Source organism: Sus scrofa, chromosome 18 (genome assembly GCF_000003025.6).
Source record: "Sus scrofa isolate TJ Tabasco breed Duroc chromosome 18, Sscrofa11.1, whole genome shotgun sequence".
In the NCBI taxonomy this organism is placed as follows: Eukaryota; Metazoa; Chordata; class Mammalia; order Artiodactyla; family Suidae; genus Sus; species Sus scrofa.
In genome coordinates this window covers 37,994,060-38,006,019 of record NC_010460.4, presented here as the reverse complement: position 1 = coordinate 38,006,019, position 11,960 = coordinate 37,994,060, and the positions used below count along the sequence as shown (strand labels likewise).

The 11,960-nt window shown below is 50.2% G+C and overlaps 1 long non-coding RNA gene across 1 annotated transcript; it reads right to left on the bottom strand.

The window, feature by feature from the left end:
* On the bottom strand, positions 3,589–10,057 carry LOC110257555. The gene is made up of 3 exons (XR_002340333.1): positions 8,895–10,057; positions 6,190–6,222; positions 3,589–5,247 (listed from the first exon to the last, which is right to left on the bottom strand). It is a non-coding gene; the product is annotated as an uncharacterized LOC110257555 (long non-coding RNA).

The window sequence follows — 11,960 nt, the reverse complement described above, 5'->3', positions numbered from 1 at the left end:
GGCAGAAAGGAAGGAAGAGGACCGGCCCTGCCCGATGCTCTTTTTTCCTTCCATCACTGTCCGTACCCCACCGACCTGTAACCCGGCTGCAGCATCACCTTGTGAAGTTCGATTGCTCTGATTTTAATTATATCTTGTGGGGGTTGTGCGTGTGGCTTGCGGAAATGCTCGGGCCATGGATCGGACCTGTGGCGCCGCACCAGATCCTTTACCCTAGACCACAGGGAACTACTCTGCCTTGTGAAGTTTGAAACCACGGAAAGAAGAGTTTGTCCTGGTCTGAACATTCCTTTGAGACTTGTCGGCAGCAGATATCCCTCAGGATAAAACACAAATTGAATCTCCTGTCTCCCAGACCGAGTGTCTTCAAGGTCAGAGTCACAAATCCCACAAGATGTATGAAGTCTGGGGGTCCCTGGGGAGGGGCAGGCAGCAGGGGCCTGGGTTGGCAGGGGTGGAGTGGGGGGCACCAATCACCAGCGCCTCTCACCAGATCCTGGATAATCAAAGACCCCAAAGGCTTTTTACTGATTAGCTGGATGAGGCCATGGGATTAATGGCAATAATAGGGCTCAAGGACAAGACCCCACATTTTCAAAGAGAAGAAAAGGAGATCAGCTGAGTAAGAGAAAAGATGGCCTTTTCTCCCCGCAGCAGCATTTCCTCAGGCCCCCTCTCTGCGCCAGGGGAGAGTCTCCTGTGAAATCTCACCCTGCAAATCCCCAGGGTCTTCTAGTTTCACAGTTCCCACCTGATGTCCTGCGGGCCTGGCCCCCTCTAGAGTCCCTTGAGGACGTAAAAGGGGCAGGGGGACATTTAAAAGCAGATTCCCCCATTAATAGCAAATGGGAGCAGTCAGGGCTGAGGCTTAGGGTGGCCTGCGTTGCCCTTGGTCTCTGTCCTGTCTTTGTCCCCAGATGTGCCGGGTGAGTTAGGCAGCGTCTTTAAAATCCTGGGATGACTCACTGGCAGGAGCTTGGCAAATGCAGAGCGTGATTGTGACACAGAATAATCTCGGTTCCATGTCCCAAATATCTGTTGCTAAGAATTGGAAGGAATGTTATTTTCTTTCTGAGAATTTACAATTTGACCGGTGTCGGGGGAGGAATTTCATTAAGGAGTCGGGGGTGGGGGAATGCTCTCTTTATGGAGTTAGAGTGTTTCTCCTCCTAGGTACTCACTGCAGACTCATATCCACATAGCCCGGTATGCTAGCTGCAACTGCTCCCACATTACAGACGTTTCACAGATGTTACTGTGTAGCTGCAAGAGAGTCATGAACCTTTGAAACTCGAATTTGCACCCAGAACTCTCTGACTTGAAAAGTTCCATTTTTCTACCTCAATGCTACCTTAAATTCAATGAAAACTTTTTTCTTTTCTCTTTTTGAGAATTAAACATCCTCTCCTGGATGTAAGAGACCGAGTTGCTGCTGGTCCCCCGTATCTAATTCTTCCCAGGTGGAGTCAGGCTTGAGGAAATTAGAAGAGGACCCCACTCTCTAACCTGAAATTCTTGGGCCAGATGTGTTCTAAAATCAGAAACAAAAATGCAGGATGTTTTGGATTTTAGGAAGAAATTATAGTATACATGTCATGTCTTACATAAGTGCTAGTATGGTCTGGGGCGGCACCCTGAAATGAAGCACGTTAATATTTCTGCAGTGAAATAGTCCCCACAGTTCAGTACATAAAGATTATAAAGAGCCGCACAGGAATTTAGGTCAGGTTTTTTGCTACCAAGTTAGGTATGCGCCAAGCTTCAGGTTTTCGGAGCTTTGGGGACTTGGGAGTCAGTGTGAGGAGCGGTGAACCCGTAGGTGGTATTTACAGGTCCTTCTGCTCTAAATCCTCTCCGGATGCGCCTGGTGGCGGAGGTCAAGAACAGGCACTCCACGGAGGTGCCTGGTCTGGAATCCTTTCAGCTGCGCTGGAGGAGGAACCCATCATCCCTGGGCATTTTTGGGATACAAGGACCAGGGAGCCATGCTCTCTTGCTGACTGCCTCGGAGAGCTGTGTGTCCTTAGAGAAAGTGCTGCACCTCTCTGGTCTACTGAGTGGGGAGGTGGCAGAGGGGATGCCCTGGATGCTCTCAGGACAATTGGCCCACTGCCACTCTGGGGCCACTGTGAAGCTACGCAGACCTTGGGACCAGGGCTGAGCATCCATGCCCTCCACGCCCCTGGACAGCCACCCCTTCCACTGCAGTCATCCTTGTCCAGAGGTGCAAGTTTTGGGGGATGAGATTTAACTGCTTGTGTCAGAGTCCATCCCTCCAGGCACCCACTCAGCTTGGACCTGATGACTTACCAGCTCCTATATTACAACTATTATTACTACTCATTCGTCGTAATTAGTAATAACTCTTTAGTTATTACTGCTAATGAGCAGAGTAACAATGGATCTGCCTCATCGAATGAGCAGGAAGCTCCAGGGAGCTAGCGTGCGTTCAGCTCAGTGCCTGGAACCCCCATAACACCTGCAGAGAAGCAGCTGTACTAATCTTATGGCAAAGAGCAGGACTTTATCAGTGTCCAGGCGGCCGCCACAGCAAGGGGCCACAGCCTGGATGGCTTCAAACAACAGAAACTGATTCTCTCACAGGGCTGAGGCTACAAGTCTGAAACAAAGGTACAAGCAGGGTCGGCTCCTTCTGGAGGTTCTGAGGGAGAATCTATTCCACACCCTTCTTCACCCTCCAGTGCCTGCTGCCCATCCCGGGCACCCCTTGACTTGCAGTCACAGCGTTCTAATCACCCTCCACCTTCCCATGCCCTTCTCCCTGTGTCACATCTTCCCCTTTCCTCTCATAAGGACACCAGTCACTGGATTTAGGGTCTGCCCTTACGCCAGAAGCATATCATGAGTCTTTCATTTAGTTACCTCGGCAAAGACCCTATTTCCAAATAAAGCCATTTTCACAGGGAGCAGGGATTAGGATTTGAACATCTCTCTTTTTTTAATTAATTAATTAATTTTTTCTTTTTTTATTACTTAATGGATTTTATTACATTTATAGGTGTACAACAATCATCACAAACAAATTTTATAGCATTTCCATCCCAAACCCTCAGTGCATCCCCCCACCCCCCAACCTGTCTCCTTTGGAAGCCATAAGTTTTTCAAAGTCTGTGAGTCAGCATCTGTTCTGCAAAGAAGTTCATTGCATCCTCTTTTTATATTCCACATGTCAGTGATAACATTTGATGTTGGTGTCTCATTGTATGGCTGACTTCACTCAACATGATAATTTCTAGGTCCATCCATGTTGCTAAAAATGCCAGTATTTCATTCTTTTTAATGGCTGAGTAATATTCCATTGTGTATATGTACCACATCTTCTGGATCCACTCCTCTGTTGATGGACAGCTAGGTTGTTTCCATGTATTGGCTATTGCAAATAGTGCTGCAGTGAACATTGGGGTACATGTGTCTTTGCGAGTCATGGTTTTCTCCGGATAGATGCCCAGGGCTGGGATTGCTGGATCAGATGGTAGTTCTATGTTTAGTTTTCTGAGGAATCTCCATACTGCTTTCCACAGTGGTTACACCAATTTACAATCCCACCAACAGTGTACTAGGGTTCCTTTTTCTCCACACCCTCTCCAATACTTATTGTTTGTAGACTTTTTGATGATGGCCATTCTGGCGGGTGTAAGGTGATACCTCCTAGTGGTTTTGATTTGTGTTTCTATAATAATGAGTGGCTCAATGCCTGAACATCTCTTTTGAGGGGAGCCAATTCGACCCACTACCGGGCTGGCCGTTAAGTTTGCAAACTTGAGAGTAGTGAACCATCCACCACATGTGATGGCAGATTGTCAGGGGGCCCCTGCAGGAGTCTTCAATACAGGAGCCACTGTGGCACAGTGTAAAGGGTGAGGGGCTCAAGGGCTGGCAGATCATGCCCCAAGTCCCTGGGCAGAGCTACTTCACCAGAGGGAGACTCAGTTTCCTTATCTCTGAAATGGGCACAAAAGCCCTACTTCCGGGTGTTCTTGTAAAGAGTCTGTAAACCACTCCATACAGTGTCTAGTCCATAAAGTGCACCATAAACACCCCCCCCTTCCCTGCCCCACATCCATTTGTCTGGTGACATGAGTGCAGTAGGGGCCTAGGCCCCTCTCTGAGGTCCAGAGGCAAAGGCTGCCGCAGGACCATCCGTCTCTGACATTATAGCACGTGTCAGCCACGGAGGACGTCTGGTCAACCAGAGGGTCTCCTCCAACGCCGAGTGATCTGCAGGGCCCAGGCCAGCGTGTCTAGTGACAAGTGCCTGATTTCTGGAGGCTGATTCTGTGGAACCCACACCCCACCCCGCACTGCCAGCCTTTCCAGCACCCCAAGAGGACTTCATACCCTGAAGAGCATTCAAGATCATTGCAAAACAACATAAAACAAAGCGGTGTCCTGGGCAGGTTTCAAGGCAGCAGCCTAGGCTCTATTAAACCCTGAGCGGGGCCAGAGACGCAGCTCAGAGGAAAGCTGTGGCCTTCCCTCCTGGCAAGACTGTGGCCGGATGGCTTCTGTCTTCCTTCTGAGGGGAGGGACCCGCCTGGCAGCAAAGCCCCCCACCCTCGCCCCGTCCCATCTAGGATGGTTCTCTTGGGTCCTGACGATGCTCCTGGATCCTGTTTGTCCCCTTAGAACACATAAGCCTTCCTTTTCCTGCCTGAGTTTTATGACTCAGGGTAGGACTTCAATTTCTAGAGGAGGTGCTAGAATATCTAGTCTGTGTACCAGATATAGCATTTTAATTCTTGAGCTATTAATTCTTCACGAATAAAGCTGCAAGCAGTACGTTTTTATGTGTCCCAGTTCGTTTTAACTTTTGTCATAAGACCTTAACACACAAAGGCATTAACTTTTGCTATCGGCGATGGGACAGGGAGAAGCCGGCGAGTTGGCCCCCCAGCATCTGGGGAACCCCGTTTCCACTTTCTGTGGAAGGAAGTTCAGCCGGCAGGCCTTTGCTGAAGCCCCCCCCTCTTGTTTTGGAGGCTGCTTTTTGGAGGATCCTCTGCAAACCCGTTTGGTTTTTTTTTTTCCCCAAAGGCAAAGGGCATGCTCACTCTGGAAGGTTCCTTTCCATTCGTCCTCCCAGGCAGGGCTGCTGGTCAGCTGAAAAGCAAGGAGGCGAAGGCCAGCGGAAGAGAAAAAAGTGTTCACTCAAGGCTAGAGGCTGTGTGAGCTTCGGGAGGTCCCTCCGTCTGGCTCTGCTACTTCCTTCTCCGCAGCAGCGTGTGCCTGCGGCGAAGATCACAGGGCTCAGTGGATGAACCTTGGGGGCCCCGGCCCTAATCGCTGCGCCTCCCTCCTCCCTCCCCCTCCCTCCTCCCCCCTCCCCCTCCCTCCTCCCCCGTCCTCCCTGGCAACCCTGCACACACCCATCCCTTGCAGATAAAATCAGCCTGGCGCCCCGCCCTCCTCCAACCTTTGCTTCCCACTGCATCTGGAATGCCCTTCTCTCCCTGGTCCACCAGCTAAGTCTCCTTCAGGTCCCCAGACCTGAGGCTACTCCCCGATGGAATACGGTTCACAGGGTCAAGGAGCCCCTCACCCGCCCGGGAGCTCCAGCAGAACAGGAAGGGTTTTCACCCTCTTGGGCCCAGGTTTGTGCATCACCTGATGCACTGTAAGTTTCAACAGTGAGTGGATAAGGCAGTAATACTCTGGCTCTTCCTTCTCTGACTTCCACGTCTCTGTGCTTCATCGCGAGAAGCTAAACCAGTATTTCCGGTCATCCCCAACCATCACCATCCCCTGGAGTCTTTTTAAGGATCAGAAATGACTGGGCCCCACTCCAGACCTAACTGAGGCGGCATTGCAGGGAGAGGATTTCTGGCATGTGATTTTTTTTTTTTTAAGGAAGAGCATTCACTTATTTACTTATTTGTTTAGTTATATGAATATAGACTAGTTATAGTTATGTATATTTATTCAATGGCTTATTGAATAAAAATTATTATTCTATTATTACTATTTCTGTGATGCTCACATGGTCCCAGATTTAGACTTTAGTCTGGCCCCTGTGTCCTTTCCACATGTCCCCATCACTCTTTGAAGAATTCTTTGCTTTCCTGTGTACAGGACCTTCCAGATTCATTTTGTAGGGTGTCTCTTACAAAGCACATTCTGATGCACATCTGGGTTTTGGAAGCCATCATGCCGTCAGTAGCCTCAACTCACCAACAGAGTTTGCTCTGATTCCAGGTCCAGAACCTAGAGCAAAACGCAGAGGAAGATTCTTAGGCAGGAGCTGGTGAAGGAAGCCCATTGTTCCCTAAGACTCTCAGGTAGCGTCCCTGTGGCCAACTGGCACACCAGGCACTGAAGCTGCCTTGGCACAGAGGCACAGATGACTCAGGTGAGCTACCTGGCAAAGGTTCCCAGGTGCCACCTGCCTAGCCACCTATGGATGGCAAATGCCTAGAAGTGCCCAAGGCAATGATTGAAGGAAACAGAAAGGAGGTGATACAGAGAAGGTCTTCCTGGAGAGGAATGTGTTTCTCAGGTAGAGAGACGTCGTCTTAACTTCATGGGTCTGCATGGGGCCTTGATGGTCATGCGGTCCGGGTCCTGGCCTCTGGGGTGTCAACCCCAGGAAATTTCCAGGGATGGAAGAGCTTGGCAGCTCCTCTCAAGGAGCCCTGCATGGTATTCCTCTGGAGGAGGCCAGGAGTATCACAAATGCCTTGCAATAAACAGCAATTTTCTTCTAAAGAATACAGAGCACTTTCACAGGTGGGTCATTTGTTTCCAAAAATTTTTTTTTCTTTTTAGGGCCATACCCACAGCATATGGAAGTTCCCAGGCTAGGGGTCAAATCACATCTATAGCCGTTGGCCTACACCACAGCTCACAGCAACGCTGGATCCTTAACCCACTGAGCGAGGCCAGGGATTGAACCTACATCCTCATGTTACTGCTGAGCCACAGTGGCAACTCCATGTTTCCAAATGATTTTTAATGCAAGAACATTTATACAACCTGTACAGAGATGAAAAAAGTTTTTTTATTTTTATTTCACTAAGGTTTCGTTGACACACAGTGTTTCTTCAATTTCAGTTGTGCAGCAAAGTAACCCAATCACACACATTTCCCTGTGCTGTAAGTAGGAGCCCATCGTCCACTGTTCTCAATGTTACAGTTCGCGTCTAGCATCCCTAAACTCCCTGTCCATCCCATTCCCCACCTCCCCAGAAAAAAGGGTTTAAAAAGACTCACAATTCTGTATTACCTTGACAACATTCCCACAATTCTAAAATTGTGCCAAGATGAGTTTTTTTTGAAAAAGACTCAGAGTCTGCCACATTATGGCAGATGGAATAAAGCCCCTGCCTGCCGATGTTCACATCCTGGTCCCCTGAGCCCGTGAATATATTACCTAATAACCCGGCAAAAGGGACCTGGCAGGTGCTTGGAGGTGGGAAGTTCTCTAGGATCATCTGAGGGGGCCTGTTGTGATCACAAGAATCCCTACATGGGAACAGAGATGTGGTGATGGAAGCAGAGGTGAGGGAGGAGGCTGGGGGAGAGAGAGGAACTTCCCTGCTGGCTTTGAAGGTGGAGGAAGGGGCCACCAGCTCATTTATAGAAACTGGGAAAGGTAAGAACAAAAATTCCTCCTAGAGCCTCCAGAAAGACTGCAGCCCTCCCGACTTCTTGACTTGAAGACCCACTTCAGGGAGTTCCCATTGTGGCTCTGTGCTAACGAACCTGACCAGAATCCTTGAGGATGCGGGTTCAATCGCTGGCCACACTCAGTGCTGTGGCTGTGATGTAGGCCATCAGCTATAGCTCCGATTCAACCCCTAGCCTCCTGGGAACTTTCATATGCCTCATGTGCAGCCCTAAAAAGCAAAAAACAAAACAAAAAAACGCTTTGGATCTCCGACCTCCAAAAGTGTAAGGTGAAAATTTGTGTTGTTTGAAGCCATTGCACTTGTGATTTGTTATAGCAGCAGCGGGAAAGTATTCTATAATACAGACACTAATCTTAAAATTCTTTTGTTGGAGTTCCCGTCGTGACGCAATGGTTAACAAATCCAACTAGGAACCATGAGGTTGGGGGTTCGATCTCTGGCCTCGCTCAGTGGGTTAAGGATCCGGCGTTGCTATGAGCTGTGGTGTAGATCACAGACCCAGCTCGGATCTGGCGTTGCTGTGGCTGTGGCGTAGGCCGGTGGCAACAGCTCCAATTCGCCCCTTGGCCTGGGAACCTCCATATGCCATGGGAGCGGCCCAAGAAATGGCAAAAGGCAAAAGGCAAAAAAAAAAAAAAAAATCTTTTGTAACATTCTCCACATTGCTGTTCCGTCAACCAGTTTGCTTTTCCGTCATAACCTATTCCTTTTCCATGTCACGTTCCATCAACTGTTCACATGAAGAGCCAGCTCTCACCAGAAATAGTCTTTCCATTTCTTTCCCCACCACCCACGTTTTCGTGGCCTCTTCTGCTGCTGTTCTGCACTAATAAGACTCACTTGCTTGAGGTTCCTGCTCAACAAGAGCCTCACAGTCTTTCTAACACCTCCGGGGTTTAATTGAGCACCTATTACTATCCTTTTCCTGAATGTGTGTACAAATGCGCAGTCGTGAGCAGGTGCCACATGCGGCCTGTCGGCGGTCCCCAAGCTACTCCTCTGCAGATGGACATGGATTCCCCTCGACCCTGCAACACACCACCCTCGTCTGCAGTGGGCAAATGTTCCCCCAAATGAAATGACTGGCATCCCAAAGTTAACCTGGAAAACAATGCCTGGTTCAAAATCCACTTCTCCCTTTTACATGGGGCCACCTGGAAGGTGCGGTAGTGACAGTGGTTAGGTCCAAGCACTGGGCAGCAATGCCCAGGTAAAGCCCAACAGGTAGGCACTCAGTGTTCATATTACCTGCATTCTCCTGTCATCTACGATGATCCAATTTCGCCTCCACTCAGCAGAGGCCCAGAGACGTGCCCGCCTGGGAGAGGAATGAGCTTTCAAAGTCGTCAAATCTACATGCAGAATGGCCCTGATTAAATGACATGCTGTGGCCAGTCCCATGCTATGGAATAATCTCTCGAATCAGTAACTCCAGCGTGACTGCACCAAGGACAAATAAATAGAAAGTGACTCCCGTATTTACTTCCAAGCCCATCACACCAATGGCTGGTGAAACCTTAGCCAGACGGGGCTGTGGGAAATGTTTCAGCCCCTTCTCATTGTTGACAGTGTCTTCTTTCTTTCTCTGTCAATCAATCTGCTGTGCCCACGGGACACTCCCTGGTCGCCCTCCAGTCTGTCCTGGATGGCTTACCCTTTTGCTTGGGCTTCAAATCTAACAGGACAAGGGGCTCTTTCTCTCTGGTTTAATTGCTCCAAGTCCGTACTTTGCAGGCCCCGTGCTCAGGAGCTCTAGCTCTCCTGGTTGCTCCAGGCTACTGCACACATCCGTGTGGATATAGATGCTGAGATGCAGGCCTGCGAGGTTGGCTTCCTCGGAACCCTGGGATGGCTTCATGCTCTGAGAGGCTCTCTTACCCTGACTGCCCCATCTGTCTGAGCAGCACTGTGTCTCTGGGAGGAATTTTCTTGGCTTTAGATTTGCGTTGGGAAAAACTTCTGGGCTGAGTACAAATTGGAAAAAACCCTTTGGAAAAGAAAACATCGATTTTGTGCTGCTGCTTGTATGTTGACATCAAGCCTGCCCAGGTTGCAGCCATGTGGGACGTCACTGTTTTAACTCTTCCATGTCTGGACCTAAGTGGACCACTCTCAGATCTATCAAGTTTCAATAAACTGAACCATACTGATCTGCTTCTTGGATTAGGAAATCTACCTGAGGTTGCAGTTTACCCTGAAAGCCCTTGGTTACCAAAAAGAGGTTTTTTAATACAGGCAGTGCTGGAAGAAGAGAAAACAATATTTCCCAAACCAGAAGAAATCTGAGGGATTTTCAAGCAGGTAATATCCACTCACGGAAGCCTTTCTTCCCGTTTTGATTTATTCTAAAGGAATTAGTACCTCTTGGGGTAGAGATTAGAGAGACTCACTCACTGAGGTCTAAGCCCAAACCATACCTGGTTCAAGGTCCTTGCAGCCCCTCCCCACCAGGGGGGGCTGCATGAGAGGTGGCTCAGGGCTGCGCTGGGTCTTGTCAGCCAGGCCAGGCGAGGCTCCCTTCCTGCGGAGGAAGATGGATATTGCCAGGAGGCGGGAGTGTGCTTGGAATCGTTGGTAATGTCCAGTGCACCCAGAAATTTCTATCTGCTTTTGATGAACCCAGGAGTCTCCTGTTAGCTGTGCCTGACACGTGGGGACCCTGGCTGGATGGATCAGAGCCCAGGAATTCTGCACTCCCGGGAAAAGTTGGCCACAGAGAAGAGCCTCCCATTTGAGGGCAGGAGTTGCTCTCCCACGACGAGCCCACTCTGAGGGAGCACTTGGCTGACAGCCCGTGACAGTGACCCCACGGCACCTGATCTGGCTAGAGGCTCAACATCCACAAGCTAAAAGGGCCACATTCTCTGTGGGCTTTAATCTGGCCACCTCCCCAAACCTATCTTTGCAAACCAGAGCACCTGGGATAGGAAGTGCCCCCTCCCACCAGAAATGCACTATCATCTGCCATGGACCCCAGCAGAGGCCGGCCAGACCGGAAACTCTGTGGATGCCCAGTCCCTGTGGCCTGACGGCACAGGAGCAGCAGGATGCCTGGACACCCCTTGGTCAGCCGGGCTGCTAAAAACACTGGATACAAATCATGGGGGCTTCTGGGGCCCCACTGAGGCCCCCTCTAACCCAGCCACACCAGCTGTGCCAAACCCAGAGCCAGGTCAACGAGCATTGGGTACAATTACCACGGTCTTCCCAGCAGCTTGCCCCATTCCCACATCATGACCCCATTTTGCCAGTGGTCAACATCCCTCAGCAAAGACATGCTCTGCCCTCCCTCCCCTGCCCGAGAGCCCCCTATTCTAGCCACCACGGCCTCCTAATTCATCAGTAAGTTCCTTCCTTAGCTGCTTTATTGACAATCTCAGCCCAGATGTGACCATTGGTGTTGGACAGCATTGCCCAGCGCCCTACAGGCTCCTGTGCTGCTCTGGACACTCCCCTGCCCATCAGGAGATTGTGGGCAGTTTCCCTCAGAACCCCTAGGACATCTCGATGAAGCTGCAAGGCCTAGAATGGATGTCTGATGAATGAAAAAGGGACTGTAAATTCAAAAGCCTCATTTTAAGTGTTGATGTCCTCCGTGACCCCAAACCCTTTCCAACTGTGCCATCGAGTTGCTGCAACGATGGACTTGTGCTTCCCAGAGATGCGGAGCCAAGAAGGAAAGAAGAAACGAAGCAGGAGCTGGCAGCACACAATAGCTGGGGGCCCATTGGCTGAGCTGTAATCTTTCCGGATTAAAAGCCCAAAGTCTGCAAACACAGGTTAGGCAGGGACTGTGGAGTTAGCTGTAGGTTTCTGGCATGGTCCCAGCTTTCATTCTGAGTGATGGTTTTTCAGTCCTTATTACATTAAAGACTAAAATAAAAAGCCTAAGGAAGGAAGAGGAGGCCAGACATGGACCGATGACAGCGTGGCCTGGACGAAGGATGGCGATGAGTCCCTAATCCAAATCTTTGCACCTGAGGTCGGGAACCTAGAATGCAGGAAGAAATCATGCTGGGTCGCGTCTCCAGGGCTTGCTACAGGGCCTCTGTCGTAGGGCTGGGAGACAGGCTGCTGAATGCTGGAACCACTGCGGCCTCCAGAGCGGAACTTGTAAGGGGTCGGTCCAGCGGAGCAGAGTGGGCTGTGTCTAGGGAGGGGCTGCCACCAACACCTGCGTGAGTCAAAAGGTCCTGTTCCCCACACCCCCAGAAAAGGAGGCCTTGGCCTCTGCCTATGGCAGCCTGGACGTGGGTCTGGAGGCCTGAGGGACTGGCCCTTCAGGAGGTTGCCTGGGTTCGAAGGGCCAGTGAG